Source organism: Psittacula echo, assembly GCF_963264785.1.
Source record: "Psittacula echo genome assembly, chromosome: 14".
Taxonomy (NCBI): domain Eukaryota; kingdom Metazoa; phylum Chordata; class Aves; order Psittaciformes; family Psittacidae; genus Psittacula; species Psittacula echo.
In genome coordinates this window covers 11,884,474-11,899,182 of record NC_137750.1, presented here as the reverse complement: position 1 = coordinate 11,899,182, position 14,709 = coordinate 11,884,474, and the positions used below count along the sequence as shown (strand labels likewise).

Sequence of the window (14,709 nt, the reverse complement as noted above, 5' to 3'; positions counted from 1 at the left end):
AGTGGAAGGAAATTCACGTGAGAGGAACTGCAAGGAAAATTCGAAGGTTCACTTCCATTTTTCTCCATGAATTATGTATCAATATCGGTCATTGTATTAAAATTCCACTCTTTGCTGTCAGGTAAAGTAAGAGTCAAGGATGGTTTCATCGAGAAGACAGGACTAAATGGCAGTGACACTTCTCAACATAGTAGGATCTCAGTTGGCTGAATAGGAAGCAGCTGCTGAACTGTTTGTTCAAACTCCAGCTTGGTAGGCTGCTATTGCACTTCCTATGCTTTCTAGGAATTACTGTCTGGAAAAAGGAACTCCTCTGGCAGCAAAGCTGTCTTTTTGGGCACCTGCAAATGAGAAGCTAGGAGGGATGTGCTAGTACAAGACATAACCAGGTTAGAGTGGTCGGTCTGCCCTGCATGTATGCTGTACCTCACCCTGTGCAGTAATTCCACTCTTTATGCAGAGCGTTGCCACCCACTCTTCTGTGCTGCCATGATTTTGCAGTATACTTTAATTCTGGCTTGAACGGAAACGTGTGATTATTGCCAATGGATTGCTTGTTGCGATTCCAACCTTTTCTGCTTATTTTCTGACCTCTCTTGATCCTTTAATATTATTTCTCCTCCTTTCTCATGTTTGGATTACCCTTCCATGCAGCTCAACTATGAATTTAATTAATGGGTGATTGCAGTGCTATGGGAAATAACAGACACAATGTGGCATAACAGATTCTGTCCTGCATACACACAGCTTTATCCGTTACCGTCCCTCCCCATCCTTCCCTTGCAGCCCTTGATCCATTATTCAGAGCTTGCAGCGTTGCTCCTGTTTTTCCCTGTGGCAGAGTTTTGAGATGTTACCGCCAATACCCTCACACGCCTGCCTCACGGGGCAAGACACCCAGAACCCAGGCTCTGCTACACTCAGCATTGCAGGGCATAGACTGAGATTTAGCCTTTAAATCACCCTTTAGACAGGAAATTTAACTGCTGGCAATTCTGGAACGTTTCTCTTCCAGTTACATGTGTTAAGATTTCCACAGCTGGGAGAAGCATCGCCATCATTTCTAAGCCCCAAGCTAAGAAGAGCAGAGTTGCCCTTTAAATATTCTTTAGTAGAAGCCTAGTGAACACCCCCAACAAATTCCCACTTCTTGGCTTCCCTGTGACTTCTTTTCTATTTCTCTACACACACACTCCTTCACCCTTCTTCTTTCTGCTCTCCAGGAGATTATAACAGAGGTTGACAAAGTGCTAATCTTGCTGAGGATTACACACAAGGAATCTCTATTGATTTCCTTCTTTTCTTCTACAGAAATAATAAAAGCCTGCATTGCAGGGTTTTGGGAAGCTGCTGGGGATGATAGCGCACTTTTTTTGTAACATCAGGTTTAAGGGGTTTGCTTGCATAAAACACTGATTTATTAAAGAATCTACAAATAATATTCTTAGTAGAGAACATGTTACATTTATACAACTGGAAATCCTCATTAGTCTATATAATATCTGAGACATAATGCAGGCAAAGAAAAGTTATTAGCATTATTTTCATATAGTGCTCTAAGTTTCTACAGTGCTGTACACACTGTGTGTGTTGCCTCGCATATTTACTGTACAGAGTGATGTCTCTGTCCTTTTGGGCAAGTATTGAGTTCTAGCAAGTGGATGTAATTCTGTAGTAATTTGATTCCTCCCTTTGCATTTTCATGAGATTTGCGTGACAGAGCTGATGACAGCACTGCCAGTTGAGAAAGCCAATTACCAGATTGCTAAGGGAACCCACAATGTTTTGGTATGGTGGATATGCTTCAGACAAATGTGGGAGATGGGCAAACATCTCTGTTCTTCTGTGAGAGAATTCTAGTATCAAGGTACTCAAGAACTGCAGGACCTTGGTTTTGAAGGTCTAGTGGGTTTTTAAGGTCTTTTAGTATCTAGTACAGTGACCAGCCTGTCCATCATGGGTGGAAGGGAGTTAAAATTATCTCAGTAACTGTAGGCCTCTTTCAAGGACTATAACTGGCAAGATGATGTCTCATGTCCCCAAAGCATCTGATCTGGTGCTGAACATCATGGGACATTGGGGAATGAAAATTCATTGTCTGATGTCTCCCTAGTGTACCAGCTGTTAGATCTGTAGCTCCGAGATTTACCACTCCATAAGGTTTTTATTCCTCCTCTTCTCATTTGAATTAAAAGATTCCTAGTCACCTCTGCGGAAGAAAACACCTTGTCATTTGGAAGCTGAGAAAGTCCTGGATACTTGGAGTTTTTTGGAATGCTGAATGTCACTGGGCAGTCATTTCCACATCTGGCAGCTGTTCTATCAGATGTTTCTTTCTAGTAGACTCCAAATCATATCATTCAAATGAAATATTTGGATCATCTGTATCATGTCTTTTGCTCCAATAATAGATTATTTCTCTAGGATGACCACAGAGAAATAAGGGTGAAAACTCACCTGACTAATCCCACTTCAGCTGTTATCATTCTCTTTTAACTTCCCATTAATTAGGTTTCCTTCCTATCAGCAGCTCCAGAGGCCGAGTCCAACCAGCTGAAAGTCACGTTTCTCATCATGAACGGTGCGGGTTTGGAATTCAGCATCAGTTTTCAAGGGAACTTTTCCAACTATTTCAGCAAGATAATAGTCAGCAGATTATTATGAGAGATTTGCTGTTTACTGCCAGAATTGCTCACCACTTTCAAGACTAATAAGTAATTGTGATAGCTATCAATACAGTTATGAGGCAGCCACAATGTTAAATCCAGGAGAAATTGTCCATTCAAAGAGCTTCTGAAGCAGTTAACCTTGAGTTTGTGAAATACATTAAAAAAAAATATTGCTATTGGGGCATTATTAGAGCTATTTACTACTACAGCTATATTTATATTCCCCTTTAATCTGAACTCATTCTCCCAAATTTATAATGTACTTAAATAAATAGATCCCATTTACCTGAAACTCTTGAATTCAAAGTAATTCAAATGGCAATCAGTACATAAAATCTGTTCCTCACAGAGATTCAGCAGGGAGACATAATTTGTCTCTTAATTTCCACACACAGCTTTGTGTTATGAGTCCCAGTTACACAGCAATCCACTGCATTTAGATCTTTAGAAACTGTCATGACTCCTTTATGGCTCTTCCACTGTATGGAATAAATGTCCATACTGACTTCATGCCACCTGCCCAGAGGGCACAGAATTTCATTAAGAAATGAGCTAAGAAATGAGAGAACTTCCCACCTATGTAAAGAAAGATGAGTTTAGATTCAGGGGGCTTTGGCCATCTACACAAGCCAAGGATCCTGCCAATATACAGGATCTAGGACTTCAGCCACCTCCTGACTTCTGCTATGATAAGGAGATGGGCATTCCAGAAGGTGATATATCAAACCTTAAGGCTTTCCATGCTGTCCTCTGGGGATGCTTTTCTTTCTCCGTGTATGGTGGGAGGAACCCAGAAAACTAGCTTTAGACACCTAACCTTTAGTTGAATGAAACAGTGGCATAAACCCCACACATCTGTGTTCAACAGACATGTCAATGCATGCACAATTTTCTCCCAAAGAACTGGTTTAGGAAGACCCAGGAACAAGAAAGATAATATGGGAAACACAGTCGCTGATGATGTAGATCATGCCTAACATTAGACTCGACTCAAAGCTACCATGTTATTCCATGTTTTCTCAATGCATAAAGACATGAAAGTATACCTAAGGATAAAACTTACATATTAAGGAGGGGCCTGAAGTTACAGCTTCAGAGTATGGTACCTATTACTGTCTACCTTAGAAAAAAGTGTTTGTTGGAGCAAATTTTTTCACATTCAGGCATATAGATACAATAAAAAAGCATAATTGCATACACAGATATCCATAATATTGTACGTAATGGGTATTCCCTTGTGCTATTATAAAGTTTCAGTTGTACAATTCATGCCGAGATTCCGCAAGCGCTTACTGACATTGGAATCAGCAAGAGTGTTCTAGATAGGGCTTGCCAGCATGAATACAAGAATTGCATTCTAGCCAGAAAGAAGTGAAAGTCAGACTTTTGGCTCTATTTGTTTACCTGGGATCTAGTCTGTATTCTGACATTGCACTGGATTTCTAGAACACTTTGAAGATAAAAGCAGTCTGAGGGCAAATCTCAAGGAAGGATGGTAGGGAGGGGAAAGAAGAAATACCTTATCACCTCTTTCAGGTCGTAGTTTGTCATTTTTCCCATAGATAAATCAAAAAGGGAACCAGGATGCCAGCACACATCTTGATTGTGTTAACTGAAGATGGATTTATATCAAATACACATAGAAATGGATTTTTCAAGTCAGCTATGCAGATGGTTGCATAATGTTATTGACATTTAAAGAGACTCAGAATTTTCTGTTCATTAAAAATGTGAGGGAAACCATTCTCGCATTTAATATCCCTTTAACAGACTGGTTTACTTTTCTAATGTATTCTATTAACAAACATCAATACATCAGCCTTTTTCCTGCAACTCAAAGCTTGAAAGGGCAAAATTTTCCAGATAATTGACGGACCATTTAAAAGTCATTATGAAGAAGAGGACAAAGAGGAGTCATGCTGAAACAGTGCAAGGCTAAAAGCATTCTGGACCAATTCTGAAGACGCAGCCAGAGGCACTAGAGGACTTGCTCTCATCTGATGCTTCTTTATGAAACCTTTGTCTTGTATCACTTGGGTGAGATTTATCACACCCAAAACTGAATTATCCTTCAGAGACAAGTCTCATCCTTCATTGACTGCATAGAGAACTGGTGTTCCCACTGTAACACAGGCTGCTTAATGAAGTGCCTGTGCCCTTAGTTGATACCTAAATGATGTGGGATGATTCCAAGGCCTGGACCAACAATTTCAGTAACTTGACTAACTAGAGCGAAGGAATCTGAGACTGACAAAAGCACCCCGTAACTCACAGTGAAGTTCTGGTGTTTCAGGAAATACCTTAGCAGCTTGTACACATAGACTACCCTTCTGCTCACATCTGAGAAAAGCTCAACTGGTGCAGTGCTGTTTGACCTTCACATGCTGTATGGCACCCACATCTCTGAGCATGTTTTGACCTTGTACTGAAGGAAACATTGAAGGTGCTATTATTTTTGTGTTCTTGTTACCTAAAATGCATCATCCTTCTAGCAGCCATTAGCCAGTTGTTGAAGAACAGGCTGGAAAAGAGGGGCAAAGTCTTGGATCTAGCAGAAAAGCTGGGAAAGTAAGGGAGAATGACAAGGTCCTTGGATAGCACTGAAAACAGAGCTGCTACAGTGGCCCAGCACTTAAGAGATGACTTGGCATGTGATCTGTCACAAATGTACCAGATTTGGTGTCAGTGCACTAGATGTTATTCAAAGAAATAACTAGTTCTGGTGGATTTCATCCTATTTCAACATGTTCAATTGTATCTTAGCAAAAGGATAACCTCTGTCATCCTTCTTCTCTGGAAGAAAAGTGATAGCTGTGTCTTCCATGATAGAAATCACAGATGGTGGTGAAGGTGTTTTTCTCAGATCCCTGTGTGCAACAGAAGATTGAAACCACTGGTGACCAGTATGGAGACCTAGGCTGACCTCCTGAATGACCAAGCCAGATGCTTCACCCAGTGATCTATGCAGCTTTCTTACCTCTGTTAACTGAGCTAGAACATTTGGTTTAATAACAGTCAGATCTTTATTAAAGGCCTGAAGGGAAAGAAGACTTCACCATGTCCTTTGGGAAGCCATTCATATCGTTAGGCTTATCTTTTACTTAATACATTATGATTCATTTCATTCCTTGCCTGAAGAACATTCAAACATATATTCATTTTCCATGAGCCCCATATGAATTTAGAGCACCACAGTGATGCATACGGTAACTCAGATTTACTTCCAGAGAAGGCTGAGTATATTATTGATGTGGTAGGACAGGGGTAAGAGCTTTCTCCTTCCAATCTAGGCTTTGTTTTTACAATAGCTGGGTTGTGTGAACTGAAGTTTTCAGCCAGGTTTTTTAGTTCAGGATAAGAAGTATCCCAAAGGAGAAGGAAAGAACAGCCCTTTCTATACTGAGATGACTGGACTCCTATTTTAGAAAGGGGAAAGTTAAGAAAAAAGGGAGCTTATTATGGGATTGATTTGAAGAACTAAATGATGGCTGCTGAAATCTGAGCTAGACTTGGCACGGCAGTGGGGAACCTCTAGCCTTGCCCAGGTTTTTACTTTCATTTTTGATTCCTAAAGAAATCTGTTCTCCAGTGATGTTTATTTAGTTACCTTATAACACAAGGAGTATTTGGTGCTGTCAAGAAATTCCTCCTTTTTGGAAGTATTGACTTAATTCCTAAAATGAAAATTGCATCTGAGATAGTTTCTTCCAGAAATGACCAGGGGTTAAATGCTATGTTGTTCATCATCTCTAAATCAAAGCATGTGTTATGACTCACCCCTGGCCAGCTTGATTGTTGCTCTTATTATAGGATCTTTTACAAAGGTCATATTTAACTACTAAAAATAAATCTATAGCCCAAACCCCATTTGTTCTTCAGCAAATAGTTCGAGAAAATATAGGCTACTCCTGTATTAAAAGTACAGATCCAGGTCACGAAGCTGACCTACTTAGGGGATATTTTAGGGCTTCCCAAAAGATTTCACGTCCTCCAAATGTCAACCTTATTTCAGTTCCATGCAACAGCATAAGTCTCCTTACTTCAGAGGAGACTGTTATTTAGATGTTGATTTTATCAAAGTTTAACCAGCTTAACATTTCTTATGAGAAACTCATAGGAAGTTGAGATGAACTTGACTGTAGTGTTTAGCAGCAGGGGGAGGACTTAAGTAAAGCCTTATTTTGGTCCCAAATCATATGACTGATTCACATCTTAGTCCCTTTGACTACTTGATGTGTAATTCTACCAAACCCAGAGAAAACCTGATATGCAAACAGACTCAGGCCTCTTTGTTTAAATGCTACTCTTTGTGCTGTTGTGATAGCGGTTTCTTTTTGGACTCAGACAAGGGATAGGACCCAAAGAAGCAACCTGATTTTCAACCTTATGTTCCAGCTCACTGAATGGTTAGATGTTTTCTCTATAGCATGAACAACCTTAGCCTTTGCCTTTCTCTTGTGGTGTCAGCTGGGGAAAAGGCATCCTGTCATTGATGCTGTAAAATCAGGCCAGCATGAGCACTGATCTTCATTTAGGCTGGTGTGGTTGGACTATCTATGTTGGGTCATCACCTGCACCTGATGAGGTGTAACTTTCTGTCAAGAAATGATTCTCAGTGACCACAGGCTTGACCGTGTCACTGGTGATGTTGCAGTCATCCAGGCAACAAAGTCTTAGCAGTTTTCAAGCTGGCCATTCCTTCATGGGTTGGTGTAGGATGACTTCTCAAAACATATTTACTGAGCTGAGCTCTACATAGCATACTGTGAGGAGGGGACAAGGGTGTCACAGCTAACAAGTAGGAGGAAAAAGTGTAGGAAGCCACAAGAGAAACCTGAGGGGAAGGAGAAGCAAGGAGCAAAGCATGAAATAATAGAGGTGGACCAAGGCTTAGGTCTTCCTCTTCAGCATTACTTACTGAAGTCCCTGTGATCTGGTTTCTCTGCATTCTGTCTTGAAGTGCTGAACTTTATCTCTACCTTGTGTAGAAAGTCTGTCATTTCACTTCAGGCACATGGTAGTAGGTACCAGTCTGAGGTATATATGTGACCCTGGTTCTCCTGCAAAGCAAAGAAACAGCTTCCAGCTGAATGGCCCTTGGCAAGATAACCTAGAAGACCTTAGTAAAAGTAATCCAACTAACTCTGAGCATGCTGCTTTTCAGGACCGTATAAAACCCCATAGAAAATACTTAGTTACTACCAAAATCTGATATTGTTCACCCCCTTGCCAGCCTTCCCATCCTACAGCAGGAGGACAACTCCTCTCAAAAGGGATGTGAGGGAACATGAGTGACAGTATATGAGCTCAGAGCCTCTCATGATGGGAGCTGATAAGGGCACAGGTGCCGATACAGTCAGCTGGAGTGGAAATCCATTAGGATCACTCTAGTAGTGGCCTGCATGGGGAACAGAATGGAGCCCAACAGCAATCACTTAGCTGGAGACCACCCTGCAGGGCTCTGCAACCTCTTCCCTACCTTCTTCACAGTCCCTGCCTTCTGCTGATTGTACCCAGAGGCCACAACCTGCCTCCTATTTGCCTCAAAAATAGATAGTCCAGGATTGCTAAAAGTACATTTTCCCTGTTGGTAACACCTCACCCTTCTTGTGTGTTCTGTGCCCCATAAAGAACAAAGACCATTAAACTGGAAACTCAAATTTCTTACCATATGCTTCTAAGTGGCACTGTTAAGTATAAAATACATCTTTGGAGAGAAACTGAGATTTATGGGACAATATACATGAATGAGTAGAGTCAGGCAGCAGTTTGATGTATGAGAAACACATCACAAATGGGTGGATTGCTTATCGGAGCCTGCTGTAGAGGTGTTTCCTGGTGGGAATGAAGGATAGCATAGCCATGATATCACAAGGGATTCTAATTAACTGGTGACATTACTAGAGCAAGACCATTAAACACAACCTTCTGCATTTCAGTCTAATCACATCAGATAGAATAATACTTTAATAAGCCTTAAGCTGGAATTGATTTTTTTTTCATACACCAGGAATTGAAATCAAAGCAAAAATGGCTGGAAATTATTTAGCAGTTACCAAGAATTAAGGAAAATCCTTTATTGTTAATCAAAGTGGATTAATATTTTCTTTTTTAGTATTGAGGAGCTATAATATATTTTCCCCAGTTTATTGACTAAGCACATCTGAGGATCAGTTACTTAGAATGGCTGTCATTGAAGATGACTGCTGTTTGCTATTGTAAGATTGTTTATCTGCCTGCATCCAAGCAGCCCTCTGACGGAGAAGTTGCCTTCCAGTGCTTTCAATTTGTATAACAGCATGGTGCATCAAGATGCCATTAACACTGAACAAATGAAATCTATTAATAGAGAGGTCTGGATGGTCAATAACTCCTCAGTGTGTATGTGTGGTAAACACTCCAAATCACAGAATCACAGAATCAACCAGGTTGGAAAAGACCTTCAAGATCATTGAGTCCACCACCAAAACAACTAATATTTATAATGTTCAAGTCACTAACATTGTAATGTCCAAGTCATATCATCAGTTAATTCCTTCCATTTGAGCCATAATATGAACATTTTCATTAACCTATTTGAACTTTGGGATATTAAGTACACAGAAAAAGTTACATGTTCAATAGAAATGCATTTCCAATAGTGTTAGTTAATAAATAACTGTGCTTTCCAAACTTGTTCTCATCCAGGTTATATTAAAGAATTTAAAAGAATTCAATGCTTGCTGTAACTCACAACTGGCCATAAACCCTTTTGTATTTAGAATTCCTCACTGAATATTTCTTATATACTGTTTTTTGTCAGTTGAAGAAGAACCATAGAATCAACTAGGTTGGAAAAGACCTTTAAGATCAGTTCCAACCATTACCCCAGCACTGCCAAGGCCACCACTAACCCATGTCACTGAGTGCGTTGTCTACCCATTTTATGAACACTCCCAGGGATGGTGATTCCACCACAAGCTGTATTTTCATTGATACTGTGATCTAGTAATGTAGCAATGCCCATACTATCCATGGTTTGCTATGCTTTGAGTCTCTGGAGATTACTTTCTGTAGATCAGATATCTGTGCGTGGCCTGCTACAACAGCAGAAGCCGCCTTGCAGCCATCCATCAGTCCCAAACACAGCATCTCAGCAGTTCAGTATTGACCAGAACCCTGCAGCCTCCTCTCCAGTCTCTGGCAGGTGTGGTGATCTGTCTGTATGAAGGATGAAAGTGTCTCAAAGAATCTGTTCTGGTCATACCTAGTGTAGGCAATGATGTGACCATAATCCATTCATAATCCCTTGTCCCTCTTCAATTCTAGCTAAATGCTTTTCTTGAGAAACTTTGTGCTCTCACGTTCTGCTGCATTGGCCCAAGCTCTTTTATTGTTTCCATGACACGTGCCCCTACACCTCTCCAAATGGCAGGTTTTTCTTCAACCTTCCTTGCTCTCAATTCACCACCAGTTCTGCTTCCTGGTCTTGCCAGGGAATCTCACTAGGCCAAACTGACATCTGTGGCCATCCTCTAGAGAGCAATCCTCCCAGGCACCGCCACTGAGGTTGGTCTTCCCTGAGCTCTCTCCAGCCTGTGGATGCTCACCCTGGCATGGAGACTCCAGTCTTGAAGAGAGCCACAGCCTTTTTTACCCATGCTGCCCAGCTTCACAAGGAGAATTCCTGGAGTTATTTCACTCCTCTTTGGTCCCCCTCAATTTTACTCTAAACCCCAGCTTTTTTCCACTTCACTTGTGACTGCTTTCCCTATAAGAGACACCCACTATACAAGGGCATTGTGTCACTGTCAAGCAGTTTAATATACATCTGCAAAAAAGAGACTTGCTTCACCAGTGCCAGAAGCTCCCATTGTCTTTCTGAGGTTCCCCATAACCAAACCACTTTGATGAGAAAAAAGTTTACTGTGGAATCCCACATCTGCTACACATCATTCTGCCATGTGGCTTTATTGGCTTTTTCCATCCCTTATCTCTTCCTGTTGTCTCTGTTGGTAGCATAACCTATTAGGAAGTTTGCCAGATTTACAGCTGTTGCTGGTGTAGGTTTCCTGGAAGAAAGAGTCCAACAATATTTTTACTCAGGGACACTTGCTTCAGCAGGCTGTGCACTTATATCATGGTGTTTCCTACATGACTCATGCCAAAGCAGCTGCTGATGGTGAGACTGTAATTGTAACCACTTGGAAATGATAAAGCTCCATGCCTGCTATCACACTATCCTGATAATTAATCTCTATTAGTGATTAGTGTTGAAGGGATTGGAGACCTGCGAACTCGGCTTTCACAGTCTCTTTGACAAAGAAAGTGCTGAGCAGCCTGGTAGATGTACTACATGACCCAAGAGTCAGATGTAGGAATGGAGTGGTTGGCCTGCAAAGACCAGATCTCATCTTGAAGACAGGTCTTCCTGCAGCATACATTTTGGCAGGGGTTTTCTTCTTTTTTTACCTGGATGATTGGAAGAAGCTGGATGACTTTTTCTAGTTGCACTTATTCAATATGGACTGCTTGTGAAGTTTTGGACGTTGGCTTTGCTGGTAAAGAAAGTAAATATGAAGGTTTAACAAAATGGAAAGTCACAACTAGTGACAAGGTTGCAAGCTGGTTGGTGCAGTTGGTTTGTTTGGGAGAGGACAGTTACAGTTCTCAGACATGAGTTTGGTTCTATGAGGTTTTGGGCACCAAATGGGCTACATGATGCTCATCTTGGGCAGAGGCGGAGAAGGGGACCAGCTCTCCAAGGAACCTCAAAGTTATAAACATTGAGCTGTGGATGCATTGAGAGTTAGGGGGAATCCTGAATGGCGGCTTTCAGGAGGGCAAATTTGAGCATAGATCTGTTGTTCTACTTTCAGTGCCTAAATCCTTGTAAAATCAGGAACTGGACAATAGTACAGCATCTGGCTTTCAGAGCAGTGTGTCTGCTGCCACACCATGCACTAATTGTGCATGTCTGTGTGTACACAGAATTGGATTTATCTACGTTTAAGCCTAACCATCCTTTTTGTTATCTTTTTAATTGGAGTATTTGTGATATAAACTTAATGTGAGCAAAGGTGATCCTTGTGTTAGCCACATATACTTGCACCATTGCCCAAAGGCTATGAAAATCATCCGCAGGCCGGTTTGTTATGCAGACTGCTAAAACATGTATCTGAGATGTGGGGTATCGTGCTTCTTTTTCTCATCAGATTCTCCAAGCTCCCATCACCCAGCCTATCAAATTCATTTCTGTTTCCTACTTTTACCTCATGTCAAAATAAATACAGTATTTCAGGTGGCTTCTTATGAGAATCACAGTCATGTAAAGAGTACCAATAATAGATGATGGCTCTTTATGTGTTGCTGGAAATTATAGTGGCTTCTTTTGACTCTTTTTCACATTCCAGACTTTACTACAAACCTAAACAAATGTTTTGAAAAATACCAAAGCAGTGGAAATAAAGATTGACTGGAAGATACCTTGGAATAAATAGATCTGCTGTAAAAACCACAGAGTTTAAGCTGTGGGAGAATGACAATCTTACAAGTAGACAGCTTCAACAAAAAGTGGGAGTGAATAAATATATATGTACTTATTTGTATGGACCGTAAATAGAAAGAATCAATGGAAACTGGGTGCAAAACTATGGCAATGGATAGGGTGAGTTTAGGGCTTGAGCAGAGCAGAATCAAACTTCTGAAGGAAGTGGTTGTTTCCATCTCCTGGGGAGAAACCTCCTGGAAATACAGGCAAACATGTTCAGCACCATTTCCTAGTTGTTGGTGCTGCCTGTGCTGTTCAGCAGTGCTGTTCCGTCTGGTTCCATCTGTGGTTAGTTACCTTCCCAAAAACCAGCCCCAGCAGCGCTGAGGGGAGATGAACTGTGGACATCTGGCACAAAACTGGATCTCTCCTATGATCTAGGAGGTATTTGTTCAGTTCAGCCTGCAAAATGATGTCATACCTTACTGACATTAATTAGAATGCTAGCTATCATCAATTTGCCAGGTAGATAACAGTAGTGCAAATAGCTGATTCACCTACTGCGTGGATACTGGCTCCCTCCCCACTCATGCTTTTGAGCACAAGCATTTGACAACATTTGACAACAGGCTAAAACATAGAATTGATTATATTGATCATCCCAGCATCTTTTCCTTTTCTCATACTGCTTCTTATTCACCTGATTAACAAACTGTGATACATCAACAGAAATTGTGGTGTCACGTATGATATGTCCTGACAGCCAGCTAGGAAAAAGGATAAATGCTCCATCCCTGTCAGTGTTCAAGGCCAGGTTAAATGGAGTCTTGGGTGACATGGTCTAGTGTGAGGTGTCCCTGGCCATGGCAGGGGGGTTGGAACTGGATGATCTTAAGGTCCTTTCCAACCCTGACTGTTCTATGATTCTATGATTCTATGATCCTAAGGTCCTTTCCAACCCAAACCATTCTAGGATTCTATATTGTGTAGGTGTTGTGATTTAACCCCAGCAGGCAGCTAATTACCGCCCGGCCACACACCACACACTGAATGGGTTGAGATAAGAACAGTTTAATAATTGAAATAAAGTAAAATATAATAATAACAACAACACCACTACTGCTACTAATAGGAAATCGAGAAAGAAGTAACCCCCCAAACAAACACAGAAATAAGACCTTGCTGCTTCTGCTGTAAGGGTGCCCACCATCTAATTTCTTTCTTCTCCTTACCCCTTGTGCCCTGCCCATTCCTCAGGCATCATCTGCCTGTGGAAGATGTCTGCTACAGCTTAAGGTGTTCAGTTCTGTGCTGGGATTGGTCCTACCTCCTGGCTTTTTGGAATGAACAACATGCAGCAGCAGGTGTTGCATTCCTGTATGTACAACTTGAGATGCGCACTGCTCATCAGGAGCATATCTGGCACTGCTCAAGCATGGGAGCAGCCTGGCACGGAATTCACAAGATGAGCCCTAACAAGAGGATGCTCTGCCTCCTGGGGCTGGGCTGCATGGGTGTAGTTTTGTGCTGTGCCATCTGGACCTAGTGACTCAGGACAGTGCTCCCTTGGGATTTTCTGGACCATCCACTTTGTGAGTGGTCATGGCAACTTCTTAACTGTATGTTGGAAGTACCAGACACAGAGTACATCTCTCTCTAGCTCTCCCGGTCTGACCTGGCCAACAGCATTCTTGTCCTGCTGTAGGAGAGACCATTCTTTTAGATTAGTGTTAAGAAGGTTTTTTGAAACAAAGCAAAAAATATCTATAAGCCTGTGAAAAAGTGATAGCCTAAAGGCCCAATTCCAGAGCCATCCATCTAGGCTTGATTTATACCAGATGTCTAGGATAATGGGAAGTAACAGATTCCCACCAGAGTACTGTACATACATAATTGTTTCATCCTGGCCAAAATTCAGAAGACTGTAATTGGGTTGAGCTGGGTCTAACACCTCGCGGTCAGTTACAGCCTGCTGAGTGCACAGCCATCAAAGCTCAAAGAGAAGGTACTAAAGGAAGGACTAAAGACAGATGTTAACAACAGGAAGAGCAAAATATCAGTGGGCTCACAGTGCTTACCCCTGATCTCTAGTTCATGGTGTCTATCCTATGGCAGGTACTCTAAAGCACCAAAAAAAGAAACGAAAAGGCAATGATAGGAATTGTTTTTGTTGGTCATCAAAGGAGTTCAAGGAAAACACGGGGTATCTGAGCTAATTAATCTGAATTGGACCAGGTATCCCAGGCCTTGTTGTAAACGTCCCAGTAGAATAAAGCCTTGTAGATTGATCTAAATAACAGCTGATCCAGCAGCATTGAATTGGATACTTCTGAGCTGAACAAACCTGTGCAGAAAACCAGTGTTTCCAGGAATCCTGACAGTCCAACTCAGACACTTCTCCTCTCATTGGCCATCCTAGATGCCATAGGTCTTGGTGTACCCTCAAGGAAACTTAGTCCAGCACTGGAAGACTTTATTTCAGGGTATGTGTCCCTCGAGCCATCCAGTAGTGACTCCCTCAGGACTGTATCTCAGAGTCCTTGTCTCCAGGATACTCAGCAATACAAGGGC

The 14,709-nt window shown here is 41.6% G+C and overlaps 1 protein-coding gene across 1 annotated transcript in view; it reads left to right on the top strand.

Moving 5' to 3' along the window:
- The window catches only part of SHISA6 (shisa family member 6), a gene marked incomplete at both ends in the record, with an annotated part of 224,557 nt that overhangs the window by 150,020 nt on the left and 59,828 nt on the right, over positions 1 to 14,709 (top strand). The window lies entirely within an intron of this gene.